This window comes from Lissotriton vulgaris, chromosome 9 (genome assembly GCF_964263255.1).
Source record: "Lissotriton vulgaris chromosome 9, aLisVul1.2, whole genome shotgun sequence".
NCBI classification, from domain to species: Eukaryota; Metazoa; Chordata; class Amphibia; order Caudata; family Salamandridae; genus Lissotriton; species Lissotriton vulgaris.
Genome location: NC_141697.1, coordinates 541519440 through 541539958, shown reverse-complemented (window position 1 = coordinate 541539958; position 20519 = coordinate 541519440). Strand labels below are relative to the sequence as shown.

The 20519-nt window shown below is 43.7% G+C and overlaps 11 non-coding genes across 11 annotated transcripts; all 11 read left to right on the top strand.

Moving 5' to 3' along the window:
* Nucleotides 1–84: 84 nt before the first annotated feature.
* Nucleotides 85–156, top strand: TRNAG-UCC (transfer RNA glycine (anticodon UCC)). Its single transcript has one exon. It is a non-coding gene; the product is annotated as a tRNA-Gly (tRNA).
* A 1533-nt stretch (nt 157–1689) lies between these two features.
* TRNAG-CCC (transfer RNA glycine (anticodon CCC)) lies at nt 1690–1761 on the top strand. The gene has a single exon. It is a non-coding gene; the product is annotated as a tRNA-Gly (tRNA).
* A 1512-nt stretch (nt 1762–3273) lies between these two features.
* TRNAG-UCC (transfer RNA glycine (anticodon UCC)) lies at nt 3274–3345 on the top strand. The gene has a single exon. It is a non-coding gene; the product is annotated as a tRNA-Gly (tRNA).
* Nucleotides 3346–6468: 3123 nt separating this feature from the next.
* On the top strand, nt 6469–6540 carry TRNAG-UCC (transfer RNA glycine (anticodon UCC)). The gene has a single exon. It is a non-coding gene; the product is annotated as a tRNA-Gly (tRNA).
* Nucleotides 6541–8073: 1533 nt separating this feature from the next.
* Nucleotides 8074–8145, top strand: TRNAG-CCC (transfer RNA glycine (anticodon CCC)). Its single transcript has one exon. It is a non-coding gene; the product is annotated as a tRNA-Gly (tRNA).
* Nucleotides 8146–9657: 1512 nt separating this feature from the next.
* Nucleotides 9658–9729, top strand: TRNAG-UCC (transfer RNA glycine (anticodon UCC)). The gene has a single exon. It is a non-coding gene; the product is annotated as a tRNA-Gly (tRNA).
* A 1533-nt stretch (nt 9730–11262) lies between these two features.
* On the top strand, nt 11263–11334 carry TRNAG-CCC (transfer RNA glycine (anticodon CCC)). The gene has a single exon. It is a non-coding gene; the product is annotated as a tRNA-Gly (tRNA).
* Nucleotides 11335–12846: 1512 nt separating this feature from the next.
* On the top strand, nt 12847–12918 carry TRNAG-UCC (transfer RNA glycine (anticodon UCC)). The gene has a single exon. It is a non-coding gene; the product is annotated as a tRNA-Gly (tRNA).
* A 3123-nt stretch (nt 12919–16041) lies between these two features.
* Nucleotides 16042–16113, top strand: TRNAG-UCC (transfer RNA glycine (anticodon UCC)). Its single transcript has one exon. It is a non-coding gene; the product is annotated as a tRNA-Gly (tRNA).
* A 1533-nt stretch (nt 16114–17646) lies between these two features.
* Nucleotides 17647–17718, top strand: TRNAG-CCC (transfer RNA glycine (anticodon CCC)). Its single transcript has one exon. It is a non-coding gene; the product is annotated as a tRNA-Gly (tRNA).
* Nucleotides 17719–19240: 1522 nt separating this feature from the next.
* TRNAG-UCC (transfer RNA glycine (anticodon UCC)) lies at nt 19241–19312 on the top strand. The gene has a single exon. It is a non-coding gene; the product is annotated as a tRNA-Gly (tRNA).
* The last annotated feature ends 1207 nt before the right edge of the window (nt 19313–20519 follow it).

The following is a 20519-nucleotide window of genomic DNA, read 5'->3' as shown; positions in this document are numbered from 1 at the left end:
CCAAATGCACCATTGAAGCTGGTGCATGATAGTCATTGAACTCAGGGTCCTAATGTTTAGAACCGAGAGCACAAAGATCAGAGGGCGTTGGTGGTATAGTGGTGAGCATAGCTGCCTTCCAAGCAGTTGACCCGGGTTCGATTCCCGGCCAACGCAGTACAAATACTTATATATTCTGCAAGCAGGATATATTTTAAAGCAACATTTCACAAAATGGTAATATAATTAAGAGGTTAATCAGCCATTATATAAAAAATAAACAAATATGTAGGCAAGCATTTCGATCGCCCCTTCTGCTATATTCATTGTCCTAATATATGATAAGTTTCATAAAGCAGAGTCACCACTCACATGTACTGGTAAAAAAATATGTTACAGTGGGCAGACAATGAAAGGGCTGAGGCCCGACCAGACATTTTAACTCCAGCATCTCTATGTTAAAAAGCATTTCCTAGGCAATATTTAGCCTCTGAAAAAAATATGCAAGGTCCAGCAATAAATCTGGCAAAAGTCCCCAACATTTTGTGCATACTTGTGCCCTCACCTGAATGTAGCACCACCTTGTAGCCGTCGGAGGTAACTGCAGCTCACAAAATGTTTCATCAGAGGGCAAGTTTAGAGGAATCCAAAAGGCAGATGTCCATGGAAAGAGCCTCCGACTGCAGCAGGAAGTTTGGATGCTTCAAATTTGCATAGCTTCCAGTCCAACGTCCTCTCATGTACCGAACGCTCCCAAACTCTCTAAAGCCTTATACCGGCAAGCCCTCACCGGGTAGATCTCTGGCTCCCAGGAAAAGCCAAATACTGAGCATGCAAGCACTAGGATCACAGAGAGAGAGAGAGACAGAGAGCGTCGGAGAGCTGTTGTCTTGTTAAAGGCCTGAAACGGCTAGTGCCTAAGAGGGTCTGGACTTTCAGTTGTGACTGATTGTGAGAGGGGAAGATAAAGATTTTCTGCACCCAGCATGCCTTGCGATATACTTAGGCAAATGAGGTGAGAGCCCGACCAATCCCACGTCACTTCTCTGAATGCCTCCTCATCTGCATAAAGAGAACACTTTCACAAAGGAGCAGAGTGGCGCAGCGGAAGCGTGCTGGGCCCATAACCCAGAGGTCGATGGATCGAAACCATCCTCTGCTAATTTTGCTTGATTTTCCTTCCAAGGACCAAGCTGTCATTTCCACATAGCCAGAAAGGAAAAGTGCAAGCTTGTGCCAGCTATGTGAGAAAAGACTTCTCAACTATTCGTGTCTGTGTAATACAAGAGTGATCGTGAAAGGTACAACCCTGTACTTTGAAAGTAAAGACACACAATTATAACCATAAATGACTGACTGGTGGGAGCTTCACACAACTTTCTGGGCATGCTTTGAATTTCATTCTTCCCTTTTTGTTCTGCTCTTATCTATCTCCTGGGCATTTCATGGAATGTTCTCTTTCTCTTCCCTGCTTTGCTTCCCATGCTGCCTATATATGCTCATTTCTACTATTTGTACTGTTGCTTTTCATTTCTTCTCTTCTGCACAACTTTGTCCTTGGTTTCAATCCCCAGTTCCTTACCCTCTGCAAAAAACGTTCTACTGCTTCTCATGTTGGTATCTAAACCAAATGCACCATTGAAGCTGGTGCAAGATAGTCATTGATTTCTGCAACGTAATATTTAGAACCGAGAGCTAACACATCAGAGGGCGTTGGTGGTATAGTGGTGAGCATAGCTGCTTCCCAAGCAGTTGACCCGGGTTCGATTCCCGGCCAACGCACTGAAAATACTTATATATTCTGCAAGCAGGATATATTGTAATGCAACATGTCACAAAATGGAAATTTCACGAACAGATTAATCAGCCATATATAAAAAAATAAACAAATACGTGGGCAAACATCTCAATCGCACCTTCTGCTACATACATTGTCCTAATATATGATAAGTTTCATAAAGCAGAGTCACAACACACATGTGCTGGTAATAAATTTGTTACAGTGGGCAAACAATGGAAGGGCTGAGGCCCGACCAGACATTGTAACTCCAGCATCTCTATGTTAAAAAGCATTTCTAGGCAATATCTAGCCTCTGAAAAAATATGCAAGATCCACCGATAAATCTGGCAAAAGTCCCTAACATTTTGTGCATACTTGTGCTCTCACCTGAATGTAGCGCCACCTTGTAGCTGTCGAAGGAAACTGCTGCTCACAAAATGTTTTATCAGAAGGCAAGTTGAGAGGAATCCAAGAGTCAGATGTCCATGGAAAGAACCACTCACTGAAGCAGGAATGTTGGAGGCTTCATATTCGCATAGTTTCCTGTCCAACGTCCACTCACGTCCCGAACGCTCAAAAGCCTCACACCGGGCAAGCCCTCACCGGGTATATCTCTGGCTCCAAGGTAAAGCCAAATCCTGAGCATGCTAGTGCTAGGATCACAGAGCGAGAGAGAGATGGTTCAAGAGCTACTGTCTTGATAAAGGCCTGAAACGGCTAGTGCCTAAGAGTGTCTGACTTTCAGTTATTACTGATTGTGAGAGGGGAAGATGAAGTTTTTCTGCACCCAGCATGCCTTGGGATATACTTATGCAAATGAGGTGAGAGCCAGACCAATCCCATGCTACTCTGCCTAATGCTCCTTATCTGCATAAAAAGAACACTTTCACAACGGAGCAGAGTGGCGCAGCGGAAGCGTGCTGGGCCCATAACCCAGAGGTCGATGGATCGAAACCATCCTCTGCTAATTTTGCTTGATTTTACTTCCAAGGACCAAGCTGTCATTTCCACGCTACCAGCAAGGAAAAGCACAAGCTTGTGCCAGCTATGTGAGAAAAGACTTCTCAACTATCTGTGTCTGCTGAAATACAAGAGAGGGATCGTCAAAAGCTCCACACTGTACTTTGAAAGTAAAGGCACACAATAATAAGCATGAATGACTGGTGGGACCTTCAAACACTTTTATGTGGAGGCTTTGAATTTCATTCTTCCCTTTTTTGTTCTGCTCTTATCTATCTCCTGGGCATTTCATGGAATGTTCTCTATTTCTCTTCCCTGCTTTGCTTCCCATGCTGCCTCTATGTGTTCATATCTATTATTTGTATTGCTGCTTTCCATTCTTCTCTTCTGCACAGCTTTGTCCTTGGTTTCAATCCCAGTTCCTTACCCTCTACAAAAACTTTCTATTGCTTTTCATGTTGGTATCTAAACCAAATGCACCATTGAAGCTGGTGCATGATAGTCATTGAACTCAGGGTCCTAATGTTTAGAACCGAGAGCACAAAGATCAGAGGGCGTTGGTGGTATAGTGGTGAGCATAGCTGCCTTCCAAGCAGTTGACCCGGGTTCGATTCCCGGCCAACGCAGTACAAATACTTATATATTCTGCAAGCAGGATATATTTTAAAGCAACATTTCACAAAATGGTAATATAATTAAGAGGTTAATCAGCCATTATATAAAAAATAAACAAATATGTAGGCAAGCATTTCGATCGCCCCTTCTGCTATATTCATTGTCCTAATATATGATAAGTTTCATAAAGCAGAGTCACCACTCACATGTACTGGTAAAAAAATATGTTACAGTGGGCAGACAATGAAAGGGCTGAGGCCCGACCAGACATTTTAACTCCAGCATCTCTATGTTAAAAAGCATTTCCTAGGCAATATTTAGCCTCTGAAAAAAATATGCAAGATCCAGCAATAAATCTGGCAAAAGTCCCCAACATTTTGTGCATACTTGTGCCCTCACCTGAATGTAGCACCACCTTGTAGCCGTCGGAGGTAACTGCAGCTCACAAAATGTTTCATCAGAGGGCAAGTTTAGAGGAATCCAAAAGGCAGATGTCCATGGAAAGAGCCTCCGACTGCAGCAGGAAGTTTGGATGCTTCAAATTTGCATAGCTTCCAGTCCAACGTCCTCTCATGTACCGAACGCTCCCAAACGCTCTAAAGCCTTATACCGGCAAGCCCTCACCGGGTAGATCTCTGGCTCCCAGGTAAAGCCAAATACTGAGCATGCAAGCACTAGGATCACAGAGAGAGAGAGAGACAGAGAGCGTCGGAGAGCTGTTGTCTTGTTAAAGGCCTGAAACGGCTAGTGAATAAGAGGGTCTGGACTTTCAGTTGTGACTGATTGTGAGAGGGGAAGATAAAGATTTTCTGCACCCAGCATGCCTTGCGATATACTTAGGCAAATGAGGTGAGAGCCCGACCAATCCCACGTCACTTCTCTGAATGCCTCCTCATCTGCATAAACAGAACACTTTCACAAAGGAGCAGAGTGGCACAGCGGAAGCGTGCTGGGCCCATAACCCAGAGGTCGATGGATCGAAACCATCCTCTGCTAATTTTGCTTGATTTTCCTTCCAAGGACCAAGCTGTCATTTCCACATAGCCAGAAAGGAAAAGTGCAAGCTTGTACCAGCTATGTGAGAAAAGACTTCTCAACTATTCGTGTCTGTGTAATACAAGAGTGATCGTGAAAGGTACAACCCTGTACTTTGAAAGTAAAGACACACAATTATAACCATAAATGACTGGTGGGAGCTTCACACAACTTTCTGGGCATGCTTTGAATTTCATTCTTCCCTTTTTGTTCTGCTCTTATCTATCTCCTGGGCATTTCATGGAATGTTCTCTTTCTCTTCCCTGCTTTGCTTCCCATGCTGCCTATATATGCTCATTTCTACTATTTGTACTGTTGCTTTTCATTTCTTCTCTTCTGCACAACTTTGTCCTTGGTTTCAATCCCCAGTTCCTTACCCTCTGCAAAAAACGTTCTACTGCTTCTCATGTTGGTATCTAAACCAAATGCACCATTGAAGCTGGTGCAAGATAGTCATTGATTTCTGCAACGTAATATTTAGAACCGAGAGCTAACACATCAGAGGGTGTTGGTGGTATAGTGGTGAGCATAGCTGCTTCCCAAGCAGTTGACCCGGGTTCGATTCCCGGCCAACGCACTGAAAATACTTATATATTCTGCAAGCAGGATATATTGTAATGCAACATGTCACAAAATGGAAATTTCACGAACAGATTAATCAGCCATATATAAAAAAATAAACAAATACGTGGGCAAACATCTCAATCGCACCTTCTGCTACATACATTGTCCTAATATATGATAAGTTTCATAAAGCAGAGTCACAACACACATGTGCTGGTAATAAATTTGTTACAGTGGGCAAACAATGGAAGGGCTGAGGCCCGACCAGACATTGTAACTCCAGCATCTCTATGTTAAAAAGCATTTCTAGGCAATATCTAGCCTCTGAAAAAATATGCAAGATCCACCGATAAATCTGGCAAAAGTCCCTAACATTTTGTGCATACTTGTGCTCTCACCTGAATGTAGCGCCACCTTGTAGCTGTCGAAGGAAACTGCTGCTCACAAAATGTTTTATCAGAAGGCAAGTTGAGAGGAATCCAAGAGTCAGATGTCCATGGAAAGAACCACTCACTGAAGCAGGAATGTTGGAGGCTTCATATTCGCATAGTTTCCTGTCCAACGTCCACTCACGTCCCGAACGCTCCCAAACGCTCAAAAGCCTCACACCGGGCAAGCCCTCACCGGGTATATCTCTGGCTCCAAGGTAAAGCCAAATCCTGAGCATGCTAGTGCTAGGATCACAGAGCGAGAGAGAGATGGTTCAAGAGCTACTGTCTTGATAAAGGCCTGAAACGGCTAGTGCCTAAGAGTGTCTGACTTTCAGTTATGACTGATTGTGAGAGGGGAAGATGAAGTTTTTCTGCACCCAGCATGCCTTGGGATATACTTATGCAAATGAGGTGAGAGCCAGACCAATCCCATGCTACTCTGCCTAATGCTCCTTATCTGCATAAAAAGAACACTTTCACAACGGAGCAGAGTGGCGCAGCGGAAGCGTGCTGGGCCCATAACCCAGAGGTCGATGGATCGAAACCATCCTCTGCTAATTTTGCTTGATTTTACTTCCAAGGACCAAGCTGTCATTTCCACGCTACCAGCAAGGAAAAGCGCAAGCTTGTGCCAGCTATGTGAGAAAAGACTTCTCAACTATCTGTGTCTGCTGAAATACAAGAGAGGGATCGTCAAAGGCTCCACACTGTACTTTGAAAGTAAAGGCACACAATAATAAGCATGAATGACTGGTGGGACCTTCAAACACTTTTATGTGGAGGCTTTGAATTTCATTCTTCCCTTTTTTGTTCTGCTCTTATCTATCTCCTGGGCATTTCATGGAATGTTCTCTATTTCTCTTCCCTGCTTTGCTTCCCATGCTGCCTCTATGTGTTCATATCTATTATTTGTATTGCTGCTTTCCATTCTTCTCTTCTGCACAGCTTTGTCCTTGGTTTCAATCCCAGTTCCTTACCCTCTACAAAAACTTTCTATTGCTTTTCATGTTGGTATCTAAACCAAATGCACCATTGAAGCTGGTGCATGATAGTCATTGAACTCAGGGTCCTAATGTTTAGAACCGAGAGCACAAAGATCAGAGGGCGTTGGTGGTATAGTGGTGAGCATAGCTGCCTTCCAAGCAGTTGACCCGGGTTCGATTCCCGGCCAACGCAGTACAAATACTTATATATTCTGCAAGCAGGATATATTTTAAAGCAACATTTCACAAAATGGTAATATAATTAAGAGGTTAATCAGCCATTATATAAAAAATAAACAAATATGTAGGCAAGCATTTCGATCGCCCCTTCTGCTATATTCATTGTCCTAATATATGATAAGTTTCATAAAGCAGAGTCACCACTCACATGTACTGGTAAAAAAATATGTTACAGTGGGCAGACAATGAAAGGGCTGAGGCCCGACCAGACATTTTAACTCCAGCATCTCTATGTTAAAAAGCATTTCCTAGGCAATATTTAGCCTCTGAAAAAAATATGCAAGGTCCAGCAATAAATCTGGCAAAAGTCCCCAACATTTTGTGCATACTTGTGCCCTCACCTGAATGTAGCACCACCTTGTAGCCGTCGGAGGTAACTGCAGCTCACAAAATGTTTCATCAGAGGGCAAGTTTAGAGGAATCCAAAAGGCAGATGTCCATGGAAAGAGCCTCCGACTGCAGCAGGAAGTTTGGATGCTTCAAATTTGCATAGCTTCCAGTCCAACGTCCTCTCATGTACCGAACGCTCCCAAACTCTCTAAAGCCTTATACCGGCAAGCCCTCACCGGGTAGATCTCTGGCTCCCAGGAAAAGCCAAATACTGAGCATGCAAGCACTAGGATCACAGAGAGAGAGAGAGACAGAGAGCGTCGGAGAGCTGTTGTCTTGTTAAAGGCCTGAAACGGCTAGTGCCTAAGAGGGTCTGGACTTTCAGTTGTGACTGATTGTGAGAGGGGAAGATAAAGATTTTCTGCACCCAGCATGCCTTGCGATATACTTAGGCAAATGAGGTGAGAGCCCGACCAATCCCACGTCACTTCTCTGAATGCCTCCTCATCTGCATAAAGAGAACACTTTCACAAAGGAGCAGAGTGGCGCAGCGGAAGCGTGCTGGGCCCATAACCCAGAGGTCGATGGATCGAAACCATCCTCTGCTAATTTTGCTTGATTTTCCTTCCAAGGACCAAGCTGTCATTTCCACATAGCCAGAAAGGAAAAGTGCAAGCTTGTGCCAGCTATGTGAGAAAAGACTTCTCAACTATTCGTGTCTGTGTAATACAAGAGTGATCGTGAAAGGTACAACCCTGTACTTTGAAAGTAAAGACACACAATTATAACCATAAATGACTGACTGGTGGGAGCTTCACACAACTTTCTGGGCATGCTTTGAATTTCATTCTTCCCTTTTTGTTCTGCTCTTATCTATCTCCTGGGCATTTCATGGAATGTTCTCTTTCTCTTCCCTGCTTTGCTTCCCATGCTGCCTATATATGCTCATTTCTACTATTTGTACTGTTGCTTTTCATTTCTTCTCTTCTGCACAACTTTGTCCTTGGTTTCAATCCCCAGTTCCTTACCCTCTGCAAAAAACGTTCTACTGCTTCTCATGTTGGTATCTAAACCAAATGCACCATTGAAGCTGGTGCAAGATAGTCATTGATTTCTGCAACGTAATATTTAGAACCGAGAGCTAACACATCAGAGGGCGTTGGTGGTATAGTGGTGAGCATAGCTGCTTCCCAAGCAGTTGACCCGGGTTCGATTCCCGGCCAACGCACTGAAAATACTTATATATTCTGCAAGCAGGATATATTGTAATGCAACATGTCACAAAATGGAAATTTCACGAACAGATTAATCAGCCATATATAAAAAAATAAACAAATACGTGGGCAAACATCTCAATCGCACCTTCTGCTACATACATTGTCCTAATATATGATAAGTTTCATAAAGCAGAGTCACAACACACATGTGCTGGTAATAAATTTGTTACAGTGGGCAAACAATGGAAGGGCTGAGGCCCGACCAGACATTGTAACTCCAGCATCTCTATGTTAAAAAGCATTTCTAGGCAATATCTAGCCTCTGAAAAAATATGCAAGATCCACCGATAAATCTGGCAAAAGTCCCTAACATTTTGTGCATACTTGTGCTCTCACCTGAATGTAGCGCCACCTTGTAGCTGTCGAAGGAAACTGCTGCTCACAAAATGTTTTATCAGAAGGCAAGTTGAGAGGAATCCAAGAGTCAGATGTCCATGGAAAGAACCACTCACTGAAGCAGGAATGTTGGAGGCTTCATATTCGCATAGTTTCCTGTCCAACGTCCACTCACGTCCCGAACGCTCAAAAGCCTCACACCGGGCAAGCCCTCACCGGGTATATCTCTGGCTCCAAGGTAAAGCCAAATCCTGAGCATGCTAGTGCTAGGATCACAGAGCGAGAGAGAGATGGTTCAAGAGCTACTGTCTTGATAAAGGCCTGAAACGGCTAGTGCCTAAGAGTGTCTGACTTTCAGTTATTACTGATTGTGAGAGGGGAAGATGAAGTTTTTCTGCACCCAGCATGCCTTGGGATATACTTATGCAAATGAGGTGAGAGCCAGACCAATCCCATGCTACTCTGCCTAATGCTCCTTATCTGCATAAAAAGAACACTTTCACAACGGAGCAGAGTGGCGCAGCGGAAGCGTGCTGGGCCCATAACCCAGAGGTCGATGGATCGAAACCATCCTCTGCTAATTTTGCTTGATTTTACTTCCAAGGACCAAGCTGTCATTTCCACGCTACCAGCAAGGAAAAGCGCAAGCTTGTGCCAGCTATGTGAGAAAAGACTTCTCAACTATCTGTGTCTGCTGAAATACAAGAGAGGGATCGTCAAAGGCTCCACACTGTACTTTGAAAGTAAAGGCACACAATAATAAGCATGAATGACTGGTGGGACCTTCAAACACTTTTATGTGGAGGCTTTGAATTTCATTCTTCCCTTTTTTGTTCTGCTCTTATCTATCTCCTGGGCATTTCATGGAATGTTCTCTATTTCTCTTCCCTGCTTTGCTTCCCATGCTGCCTCTATGTGTTCATATCTATTATTTGTATTGCTGCTTTCCATTCTTCTCTTCTGCACAGCTTTGTCCTTGGTTTCAATCCCAGTTCCTTACCCTCTACAAAAACTTTCTATTGCTTTTCATGTTGGTATCTAAACCAAATGCACCATTGAAGCTGGTGCATGATAGTCATTGAACTCAGGGTCCTAATGTTTAGAACCGAGAGCACAAAGATCAGAGGGCGTTGGTGGTATAGTGGTGAGCATAGCTGCCTTCCAAGCAGTTGACCCGGGTTCGATTCCCGGCCAACGCAGTACAAATACTTATATATTCTGCAAGCAGGATATATTTTAAAGCAACATTTCACAAAATGGTAATATAATTAAGAGGTTAATCAGCCATTATATAAAAAATAAACAAATATGTAGGCAAGCATTTCGATCGCCCCTTCTGCTATATTCATTGTCCTAATATATGATAAGTTTCATAAAGCAGAGTCACCACTCACATGTACTGGTAAAAAAATATGTTACAGTGGGCAGACAATGAAAGGGCTGAGGCCCGACCAGACATTTTAACTCCAGCATCTCTATGTTAAAAAGCATTTCCTAGGCAATATTTAGCCTCTGAAAAAAATATGCAAGGTCCAGCAATAAATCTGGCAAAAGTCCCCAACATTTTGTGCATACTTGTGCCCTCACCTGAATGTAGCACCACCTTGTAGCCGTCGGAGGTAACTGCAGCTCACAAAATGTTTCATCAGAGGGCAAGTTTAGAGGAATCCAAAAGGCAGATGTCCATGGAAAGAGCCTCCGACTGCAGCAGGAAGTTTGGATGCTTCAAATTTGCATAGCTTCCAGTCCAACGTCCTCTCATGTACCGAACGCTCCCAAACTCTCTAAAGCCTTATACCGGCAAGCCCTCACCGGGTAGATCTCTGGCTCCCAGGAAAAGCCAAATACTGAGCATGCAAGCACTAGGATCACAGAGAGAGAGAGAGACAGAGAGCGTCGGAGAGCTGTTGTCTTGTTAAAGGCCTGAAACGGCTAGTGCCTAAGAGGGTCTGGACTTTCAGTTGTGACTGATTGTGAGAGGGGAAGATAAAGATTTTCTGCACCCAGCATGCCTTGCGATATACTTAGGCAAATGAGGTGAGAGCCCGACCAATCCCACGTCACTTCTCTGAATGCCTCCTCATCTGCATAAAGAGAACACTTTCACAAAGGAGCAGAGTGGCGCAGCGGAAGCGTGCTGGGCCCATAACCCAGAGGTCGATGGATCGAAACCATCCTCTGCTAATTTTGCTTGATTTTCCTTCCAAGGACCAAGCTGTCATTTCCACATAGCCAGAAAGGAAAAGTGCAAGCTTGTGCCAGCTATGTGAGAAAAGACTTCTCAACTATTCGTGTCTGTGTAATACAAGAGTGATCGTGAAAGGTACAACCCTGTACTTTGAAAGTAAAGACACACAATTATAACCATAAATGACTGACTGGTGGGAGCTTCACACAACTTTCTGGGCATGCTTTGAATTTCATTCTTCCCTTTTTGTTCTGCTCTTATCTATCTCCTGGGCATTTCATGGAATGTTCTCTTTCTCTTCCCTGCTTTGCTTCCCATGCTGCCTATATATGCTCATTTCTACTATTTGTACTGTTGCTTTTCATTTCTTCTCTTCTGCACAACTTTGTCCTTGGTTTCAATCCCCAGTTCCTTACCCTCTGCAAAAAACGTTCTACTGCTTCTCATGTTGGTATCTAAACCAAATGCACCATTGAAGCTGGTGCAAGATAGTCATTGATTTCTGCAACGTAATATTTAGAACCGAGAGCTAACACATCAGAGGGCGTTGGTGGTATAGTGGTGAGCATAGCTGCTTCCCAAGCAGTTGACCCGGGTTCGATTCCCGGCCAACGCACTGAAAATACTTATATATTCTGCAAGCAGGATATATTGTAATGCAACATGTCACAAAATGGAAATTTCACGAACAGATTAATCAGCCATATATAAAAAAATAAACAAATACGTGGGCAAACATCTCAATCGCACCTTCTGCTACATACATTGTCCTAATATATGATAAGTTTCATAAAGCAGAGTCACAACACACATGTGCTGGTAATAAATTTGTTACAGTGGGCAAACAATGGAAGGGCTGAGGCCCGACCAGACATTGTAACTCCAGCATCTCTATGTTAAAAAGCATTTCTAGGCAATATCTAGCCTCTGAAAAAATATGCAAGATCCACCGATAAATCTGGCAAAAGTCCCTAACATTTTGTGCATACTTGTGCTCTCACCTGAATGTAGCGCCACCTTGTAGCTGTCGAAGGAAACTGCTGCTCACAAAATGTTTTATCAGAAGGCAAGTTGAGAGGAATCCAAGAGTCAGATGTCCATGGAAAGAACCACTCACTGAAGCAGGAATGTTGGAGGCTTCATATTCGCATAGTTTCCTGTCCAACGTCCACTCACGTCCCGAACGCTCAAAAGCCTCACACCGGGCAAGCCCTCACCGGGTATATCTCTGGCTCCAAGGTAAAGCCAAATCCTGAGCATGCTAGTGCTAGGATCACAGAGCGAGAGAGAGATGGTTCAAGAGCTACTGTCTTGATAAAGGCCTGAAACGGCTAGTGCCTAAGAGTGTCTGACTTTCAGTTATTACTGATTGTGAGAGGGGAAGATGAAGTTTTTCTGCACCCAGCATGCCTTGGGATATACTTATGCAAATGAGGTGAGAGCCAGACCAATCCCATGCTACTCTGCCTAATGCTCCTTATCTGCATAAAAAGAACACTTTCACAACGGAGCAGAGTGGCGCAGCGGAAGCGTGCTGGGCCCATAACCCAGAGGTCGATGGATCGAAACCATCCTCTGCTAATTTTGCTTGATTTTACTTCCAAGGACCAAGCTGTCATTTCCACGCTACCAGCAAGGAAAAGCACAAGCTTGTGCCAGCTATGTGAGAAAAGACTTCTCAACTATCTGTGTCTGCTGAAATACAAGAGAGGGATCGTCAAAAGCTCCACACTGTACTTTGAAAGTAAAGGCACACAATAATAAGCATGAATGACTGGTGGGACCTTCAAACACTTTTATGTGGAGGCTTTGAATTTCATTCTTCCCTTTTTTGTTCTGCTCTTATCTATCTCCTGGGCATTTCATGGAATGTTCTCTATTTCTCTTCCCTGCTTTGCTTCCCATGCTGCCTCTATGTGTTCATATCTATTATTTGTATTGCTGCTTTCCATTCTTCTCTTCTGCACAGCTTTGTCCTTGGTTTCAATCCCAGTTCCTTACCCTCTACAAAAACTTTCTATTGCTTTTCATGTTGGTATCTAAACCAAATGCACCATTGAAGCTGGTGCATGATAGTCATTGAACTCAGGGTCCTAATGTTTAGAACCGAGAGCACAAAGATCAGAGGGCGTTGGTGGTATAGTGGTGAGCATAGCTGCCTTCCAAGCAGTTGACCCGGGTTCGATTCCCGGCCAACGCAGTACAAATACTTATATATTCTGCAAGCAGGATATATTTTAAAGCAACATTTCACAAAATGGTAATATAATTAAGAGGTTAATCAGCCATTATATAAAAAATAAACAAATATGTAGGCAAGCATTTCGATCGCCCCTTCTGCTATATTCATTGTCCTAATATATGATAAGTTTCATAAAGCAGAGTCACCACTCACATGTACTGGTAAAAAAATATGTTACAGTGGGCAGACAATGAAAGGGCTGAGGCCCGACCAGACATTTTAACTCCAGCATCTCTATGTTAAAAAGCATTTCCTAGGCAATATTTAGCCTCTGAAAAAAATATGCAAGATCCAGCAATAAATCTGGCAAAAGTCCCCAACATTTTGTGCATACTTGTGCCCTCACCTGAATGTAGCACCACCTTGTAGCCGTCGGAGGTAACTGCAGCTCACAAAATGTTTCATCAGAGGGCAAGTTTAGAGGAATCCAAAAGGCAGATGTCCATGGAAAGAGCCTCCGACTGCAGCAGGAAGTTTGGATGCTTCAAATTTGCATAGCTTCCAGTCCAACGTCCTCTCATGTACCGAACGCTCCCAAACGCTCTAAAGCCTTATACCGGCAAGCCCTCACCGGGTAGATCTCTGGCTCCCAGGTAAAGCCAAATACTGAGCATGCAAGCACTAGGATCACAGAGAGAGAGAGAGACAGAGAGCGTCGGAGAGCTGTTGTCTTGTTAAAGGCCTGAAACGGCTAGTGAATAAGAGGGTCTGGACTTTCAGTTGTGACTGATTGTGAGAGGGGAAGATAAAGATTTTCTGCACCCAGCATGCCTTGCGATATACTTAGGCAAATGAGGTGAGAGCCCGACCAATCCCACGTCACTTCTCTGAATGCCTCCTCATCTGCATAAACAGAACACTTTCACAAAGGAGCAGAGTGGCACAGCGGAAGCGTGCTGGGCCCATAACCCAGAGGTCGATGGATCGAAACCATCCTCTGCTAATTTTGCTTGATTTTCCTTCCAAGGACCAAGCTGTCATTTCCACATAGCCAGAAAGGAAAAGTGCAAGCTTGTACCAGCTATGTGAGAAAAGACTTCTCAACTATTCGTGTCTGTGTAATACAAGAGTGATCGTGAAAGGTACAACCCTGTACTTTGAAAGTAAAGACACACAATTATAACCATAAATGACTGGTGGGAGCTTCACACAACTTTCTGGGCATGCTTTGAATTTCATTCTTCCCTTTTTGTTCTGCTCTTATCTATCTCCTGGGCATTTCATGGAATGTTCTCTTTCTCTTCCCTGCTTTGCTTCCCATGCTGCCTATATATGCTCATTTCTACTATTTGTACTGTTGCTTTTCATTTCTTCTCTTCTGCACAACTTTGTCCTTGGTTTCAATCCCCAGTTCCTTACCCTCTGCAAAAAACGTTCTACTGCTTCTCATGTTGGTATCTAAACCAAATGCACCATTGAAGCTGGTGCAAGATAGTCATTGATTTCTGCAACGTAATATTTAGAACCGAGAGCTAACACATCAGAGGGTGTTGGTGGTATAGTGGTGAGCATAGCTGCTTCCCAAGCAGTTGACCCGGGTTCGATTCCCGGCCAACGCACTGAAAATACTTATATATTCTGCAAGCAGGATATATTGTAATGCAACATGTCACAAAATGGAAATTTCACGAACAGATTAATCAGCCATATATAAAAAAATAAACAAATACGTGGGCAAACATCTCAATCGCACCTTCTGCTACATACATTGTCCTAATATATGATAAGTTTCATAAAGCAGAGTCACAACACACATGTGCTGGTAATAAATTTGTTACAGTGGGCAAACAATGGAAGGGCTGAGGCCCGACCAGACATTGTAACTCCAGCATCTCTATGTTAAAAAGCATTTCTAGGCAATATCTAGCCTCTGAAAAAATATGCAAGATCCACCGATAAATCTGGCAAAAGTCCCTAACATTTTGTGCATACTTGTGCTCTCACCTGAATGTAGCGCCACCTTGTAGCTGTCGAAGGAAACTGCTGCTCACAAAATGTTTTATCAGAAGGCAAGTTGAGAGGAATCCAAGAGTCAGATGTCCATGGAAAGAACCACTCACTGAAGCAGGAATGTTGGAGGCTTCATATTCGCATAGTTTCCTGTCCAACGTCCACTCACGTCCCGAACGCTCCCAAACGCTCAAAAGCCTCACACCGGGCAAGCCCTCACCGGGTATATCTCTGGCTCCAAGGTAAAGCCAAATCCTGAGCATGCTAGTGCTAGGATCACAGAGCGAGAGAGAGATGGTTCAAGAGCTACTGTCTTGATAAAGGCCTGAAACGGCTAGTGCCTAAGAGTGTCTGACTTTCAGTTATGACTGATTGTGAGAGGGGAAGATGAAGTTTTTCTGCACCCAGCATGCCTTGGGATATACTTATGCAAATGAGGTGAGAGCCAGACCAATCCCATGCTACTCTGCCTAATGCTCCTTATCTGCATAAAAAGAACACTTTCACAACGGAGCAGAGTGGCGCAGCGGAAGCGTGCTGGGCCCATAACCCAGAGGTCGATGGATCGAAACCATCCTCTGCTAATTTTGCTTGATTTTACTTCCAAGGACCAAGCTGTCATTTCCACGCTACCAGCAAGGAAAAGCGCAAGCTTGTGCCAGCTATGTGAGAAAAGACTTCTCAACTATCTGTGTCTGCTGAAATACAAGAGAGGGATCGTCAAAGGCTCCACACTGTACTTTGAAAGTAAAGGCACACAATAATAAGCATGAATGACTGGTGGGACCTTCAAACACTTTTATGTGGAGGCTTTGAATTTCATTCTTCCCTTTTTTGTTCTGCTCTTATCTATCTCCTGGGCATTTCATGGAATGTTCTCTATTTCTCTTCCCTGCTTTGCTTCCCATGCTGCCTCTATGTGTTCATATCTATTATTTGTATTGCTGCTTTCCATTCTTCTCTTCTGCACAGCTTTGTCCTTGGTTTCAATCCCAGTTCCTTACCCTCTACAAAAACTTTCTATTGCTTTTCATGTTGGTATCTAAACCAAATGCACCATTGAAGCTGGTGCATGATAGTCATTGAACTCAGGGTCCTAATGTTTAGAACCGAGAGCACAAAGATCAGAGGGCGTTGGTGGTATAGTGGTGAGCATAGCTGCCTTCCAAGCAGTTGACCCGGGTTCGATTCCCGGCCAACGCAGTACAAATACTTATATATTCTGCAAGCAGGATATATTTTAAAGCAACATTTCACAAAATGGTAATATAATTAAGAGGTTAATCAGCCATTATATAAAAAATAAACAAATATGTAGGCAAGCATTTCGATCGCCCCTTCTGCTATATTCATTGTCCTAATATATGATAAGTTTCATAAAGCAGAGTCACCACTCACATGTACTGGTAAAAAAATATGTTACAGTGGGCAGACAATGAAAGGGCTGAGGCCCGACCAGACATTTTAACTCCAGCATCTCTATGTTAAAAAGCATTTCCTAGGCAATATTTAGCCTCTGAAAAAAATATGCAAGGTCCAGCAATAAATCTGGCAAAAGTCCCCAACATTTTGTGCATACTTGTGCCCTCACCTGAATGTAGCACCACCTTGTAGCCGTCGGAGGTAACTGCAGCTCACAAAATGTTTCATCAGAGGGCAAGTTTAGAGGAATCCAAAAGGCAGATGTCCATGGAAAGAGCCTCCGACTGCAGCAGGAAGTTTGGATGCTTCAAATTTGCATAGCTTCCAGTCCAACGTCCTCTCATGTACCGAACGCTCCCAAACTCTCTAAAGCCTTATACCGGCAAGCCCTCACCGGGTAGATCTCTGGCTCCCAGGAAAAGCCAAATACTGAGCATGCAAGCACTAGGATCACAGAGAGAGAGAGAGACAGAGAGCGTCGGAGAGCTGTTGTCTTGTTAAAGGCCTGAAACGGCTAGTGCCTAAGAGGGTCTGGACTTTCAGTTGTGACTGATTGTGAGAGGGGAAGATAAAGATTTTCTGCACCCAGCATGCCTTGCGATATACTTAGGCAAATGAGGTGAGAGCCCGACCAATCCCACGTCACTTCTCTGAATGCCTCCTCATCTGCATAAAGAGAACACTTTCACAAAGGAGCAGAGTGGCGCAGCGGAAGCGTGCTGGGCCCATAACCCAGAGGTCGATGGATCGAAACCATCCTCTGCTAATTTTGCTTGATTTTCCTTCCAAGGACCAAGCTGTCATTTCCACATAGCCAGAAAGGAAAAGTGCAAGCTTGTGCCAGCTATGTGAGAAAAGACTTCTCAACTATTCGTGTCTGTGTAATACAAGAGTGATCGTGAAAGGTACAACCCTGTACTTTGAAAGTAAAGACACACAATTATAACCATAAATGACTGACTGGTGGGAGCTTCACACAACTTTCTGGGCATGCTTTGAATTTCATTCTTCCCTTTTTGTTCTGCTCTTATCTATCTCCTGGGCATTTCATGGAATGTTCTCTTTCTCTTCCCTGCTTTGCTTCCCATGCTGCCTATATATGCTCATTTCTACTATTTGTACTGTTGCTTTTCATTTCTTCTCTTCTGCACAACTTTGTCCTTGGTTTCAATCCCCAGTTCCTTACCCTCTGCAAAAAACGTTCTACTGCTTCTCATGTTGGTATCTAAACCAAATGCACCATTGAAGCTGGTGCAAGATAGTCATTGATTTCTGCAACGTAATATTTAGAACCGAGAGCTAACACATCAGAGGGCGTTGGTGGTATAGTGGTGAGCATAGCTGCTTCCCAAGCAGTTGACCCGGGTTCGATTCCCGGCCAACGCACTGAAAATACTTATATATTCTGCAAGCAGGATATATTGTAATGCAACATGTCACAAAATGGAAATTTCACGAACAGATTAATCAGCCATATATAAAAAAATAAACAAATACGTGGGCAAACATCTCAATCGCACCTTCTGCTACATACATTGTCCTAATATATGATAAGTTTCATAAAGCAGAGTCACAACACACATGTGCTGGTAATAAATTTGTTACAGTGGGCAAACAATGGAAGGGCTGAGGCCCGACCAGACATTGTAACTCCAGCATCTCTATGTTAAAAAGCATTTCTAGGCAATATCTAGCCTCTGAAAAAATATGCAAGATCCACCGATAAATCTGGCAAAAGTCCCTAACATTTTGTGCATACTTGTGCTCTCACCTGAATGTAGCGCCACCTTGTAGCTGTCGAAGGAAACTGCTGCTCACAAAATGTTTTATCAGAAGGCAAGTTGAGAGGAATCCAAGAGTCAGATGTCCATGGAAAGAACCACTCACTGAAGCAGGAATGTTGGAGGCTTCATATTCGCATAGTTTCCTGTCCAACGTCCACTCACGTCCCGAACGCTCCCAAACGCTCAAAAGCCTCACACCGGGCAAGCCCTCACCGGGTATATCTCTGGCTCCAAGGTAAAGCCAAATCCTGAGCATGCTAGTGCTAGGATCACAGAGCGAGAGAGAGATGGTTCAAGAGCTACTGTCTTGATAAAGGCCTGAAACGGCTAGTGCCTAAGAGTGTCTGACTTTCAGTTATTACTGATTGTGAGAGGGGAAGATGAAGTTTTTCTGCACCCAGCATGCCTTGGGATATACTTATGCAAATGAGGTGAGAGCCAGACCAATCCCATGCTACTCTGCCTAATGCTCCTTATCTGCATAAAAAGAACACTTTCACAACGGAGCAGAGTGGTGCAGCGGAAGCGTGCTGGGCCCATAACCCAGAGGTCGATGGATCGAAACCATCCTCTGCTAATTTTGCTTGATTTTACTTCCAAGGACCAAGCTGTCATTTCCACGCTACCAGCAAGGAAAAGCACAAGCTTGTGCCAGCTATGTGAGAAAAGACTTCTCAACTATCTGTGTCTGCTGAAATACAAGAGAGGGATCGTCAAAAGCTCCACACTGTACTTTGAAAGTAAAGGCACACAATAATAAGCATGAATGACTGGTGGGACCTTCAAACACTTTTATGTGGAGGCTTTGAATTTCATTCTTCCCTTTTTTGTTCTGCTCTTATCTATCTCCTGGGCATTTCATGGAATGTTCTCTATTTCTCTTCCCTGCTTTGCTTCCCATGCTGCCTCTATGTGTTCATATCTATTATTTGTATTGCTGCTTTCCATTCTTCTCTTCTGCACAGCTTTGTCCTTGGTTTCAATCCCAGTTCCTTACCCTCTACAAAAACTTTCTATTGCTTTTCATGTTGGTATCTAAACCAAATGCACCATTGAAGCTGGTGCATGATAGTCATTGAACTCAGGGTCCTAATGTTTAGAACCGAGAGCACAAAGATCAGAGGGCGTTGGTGGTATAGTGGTGAGCATAGCTGCCTTCCAAGCAGTTGACCCGGGTTCGATTCCCGGCCAACGCAGTACAAATACTTATATATTCTGCAAGCAGGATATATTTTAAAGCAACATTTCACAAAATGGTAATATAATTAAGAGGTTAATCAGCCATTATATAAAAAATAAACAAATATGTAGGCAAGCATTTCGATCGCCCCTTCTGCTATATTCATTGTCCTAATATATGATAAGTTTCATAAAGCAGAGTCACCACTCACATGTACTGGTAAAAAAATATGTTACAGTGGGCAGACAATGAAAGGGCTGAGGCCCGACCAGACATTTTAACTCCAGCATCTCTATGTTAAAAAGCATTTCCTAGGCAATATTTAGCCTCTGAAAAAAATATGCAAGATCCAGCAATAAATCTGGCAAAAGTCCCCAACATTTTGTGCATACTTGTGCCCTCACCTGAATGTAGCACCACCTTGTAGCCGTCGGAGGTAACTGCAGCTCACAAAATGTTTCATCAGAGGGCAAGTTTAGAGGAATCCAAAAGGCAGATGTCCATGGAAAGAGCCTCCGACTGCAGCAGGAAGTTTGGATGCTTCAAATTTGCATAGCTTCCAGTCCAACGTCCTCTCATGTACCGAACGCTCCCAAACGCTCTAAAGCCTTATACCGGCAAGCCCTCACCGGGTAGATCTCTGGCTCCCAGGTAAAGCCAAATACTGAGCATGCAAGCACTAGGATCACAGAGAGAGAGAGAGACAGAGAGCGTCGGAGAGCTGTTGTCTTGTTAAAGGCCTGAAACGGCTAGTGAATAAGAGGGTCTGGACTTTCAGTTGTGACTGATTGTGAGAGGGGAAGATAAAGATTTTCTGCACCCAGCATGCCTTGCGATATACTTAGGCAAATGAGGTGAGAGCCCGACCAATCCCACGTCACTTCTCTGAATGCCTCCTCATCTGCATAAACAGAACACTTTCACAAAGGAGCAGAGTGGCACAGCGGAAGCGTGCTGGGCCCATAACCCAGAGGTCGATGGATCGAAACCATCCTCTGCTAATTTTGCTTGATTTTCCTTCCAAGGACCAAGCTGTCATTTCCACATAGCCAGAAAGGAAAAGTGCAAGCTTGTACCAGCTATGTGAGAAAAGACTTCTCAACTATTCGTGTCTGTGTAATACAAGAGTGATCGTGAAAGGTACAACCCTGTACTTTGAAAGTAAAGACACACAATTATAACCATAAATGACTGGTGGGAGCTTCACACAACTTTCTGGGCAT